A 1999-nucleotide genomic window follows, 5' to 3' on the forward strand; every position below is an offset into this window, starting at 1 on the left:
GTTAAACAATATTCAATCCATCAGTCATTGTGAAATGTGACATGTATTCATAGTACACATGCATTTAGTTCTGATGCAAGAAGCACAAGGATTTTTTTCTAAATACCATAACTGAACTGCCATGTACATATTATTACAGGATTATATGCACATAATATTGTCCATAAGTTTAATATAGGAATTTAGTGAAATTTAAGAATACTCATGATAATTTCAATTTAGGTTATTGAATTATATACATAGTCTTAGGTACAGGAGTACCCTCCATTTTTTCGAGTAGTAGAGTATGGATGTGCATGGGTGCGAATTCACCTGATACCGAGTGTATTGTGCGCATGTGTAGTGTGAGTCGTCTGGTTGAGCAAGACTAGGGTAGGTCTATGGTGCATGTGCAGCTTGTGCAGGAATATTATTAAGATATTGTAAGTGTTATATGAAATCATTTGAATACAAATATCAACGTAACGTTTACCGGCGTTGTTAGTTCTTACATATAATACTTAAATACCAAATAGATATATAGTCCGTATGAGTTTGCAGCATTTAATCTATAGGTATTTTGATTTCACTGGCTTAGCTCTTTTTTTTTCCAAAAGCTAACCTTGTTAATATTAGACTGGCTCTGCCTATTCTGCAATCTCTTTGTTAAGGGACCAGTCAAGTTTAGTTGCGTATAACAGAACGGTCTGATAATAACTGTTTGAAAATCACCTTTGCAACTTTTACATGCTGCAAATATGTTATGTTTATTGCGAGTCACCTCTGTTACTTTTTTTTATATTAGAACTCCTACACAAGCAGTGAATCCTATGCTTTTTGCTAGTTATTTGCATTTTCATATAAAGAACCGTTTTATAAAATTCAAACAATAGCAATGTGTATTTCGTCTCATTCAGACCCAAGACAAACAAATGAGTTTCATTTGCAATATGAATATGAGCTTTTACACAAGGAGAGTACTACACACATGTTGCTGAGTACATTGTATAATGTACCTGTGTACAAAGTCTTGGGGAGTTGGGTTTTTTTAATTTAATAATTGTTGTTTTTTTTAAATTTACGTATCAACAAACAATCACTACAATGCTTATTTGTAAATCCATGCACATATACACTGTATGTTAGTCTAATTTATTATAGTAGATTTGGTATATCCTCTTGCATTAACTTTCATGTTTAAAATTACCTCTTTCAACCTTTGTTGATAAAACAGCATTCAATTATGTATTTCTCCATTTTGAATCTCGTCTACCCTAGTTCACGTCGTTCTGAGATGTTACATAAAATTCGTAAAAGCATGTAATTCTTATTTTCTTAATCATATATAATCACTCCTTGATTAACGCGATTGTGCCATGTCTCCTAATTTTGTAAAGAAGTAGGTACAGTTTCTACAGTCATCTGGCCCAAAATGATGATTTCACTTGGAGCTCAAATCCTGGCATTCAATTAAGGAATAGTTTAGCAAACCCAAAATTCACTCAGTTTGATCAGCAAAATGATTTGTGTCATGACAAGAGCTTGAAGTTGGCATAAAATTGGAAAAATGTCATTTTCAATGAAAATATCCACAAATTCAGGTGGTTTTTCTTTAAGAAAACATACATCTTTTCCTGAGCAATAATTTGTATGACATTTGACAGTTTTCAGGCTTATTTTGAGAAAAAGGCGGGAAATGTCTTATTCATGATGTCATAATGCTATCCATTTAGGACTATCATTCTGATTTTGTTGACATAGTATACCTGGCATTTATTTTACTTTCTTAAAACGCTGATTAAGGTTAATTCCAGACACATTTTATAGAGAGAAATTTTTTGGGCCTTTTTATGTATACAACCTTACCTGTACATGTATAATGACAATCTTTTTTAATAACTTCCTATTTTGCTTTCAATTGTACATGTATTTATCTGGCTTGTTTGGATTCGCATTCTCTTCAACCCGATTTGAATCTGATAGTTGGTTAAACACCAGAGAACAAGCCATGAAAGAAATC

The sequence above is a fragment of the Ostrea edulis genome, chromosome 2 (assembly GCF_947568905.1).
Source record: "Ostrea edulis chromosome 2, xbOstEdul1.1, whole genome shotgun sequence".
Lineage (NCBI taxonomy): Eukaryota > Metazoa > Mollusca > Bivalvia > Ostreida > Ostreidae > Ostrea > Ostrea edulis.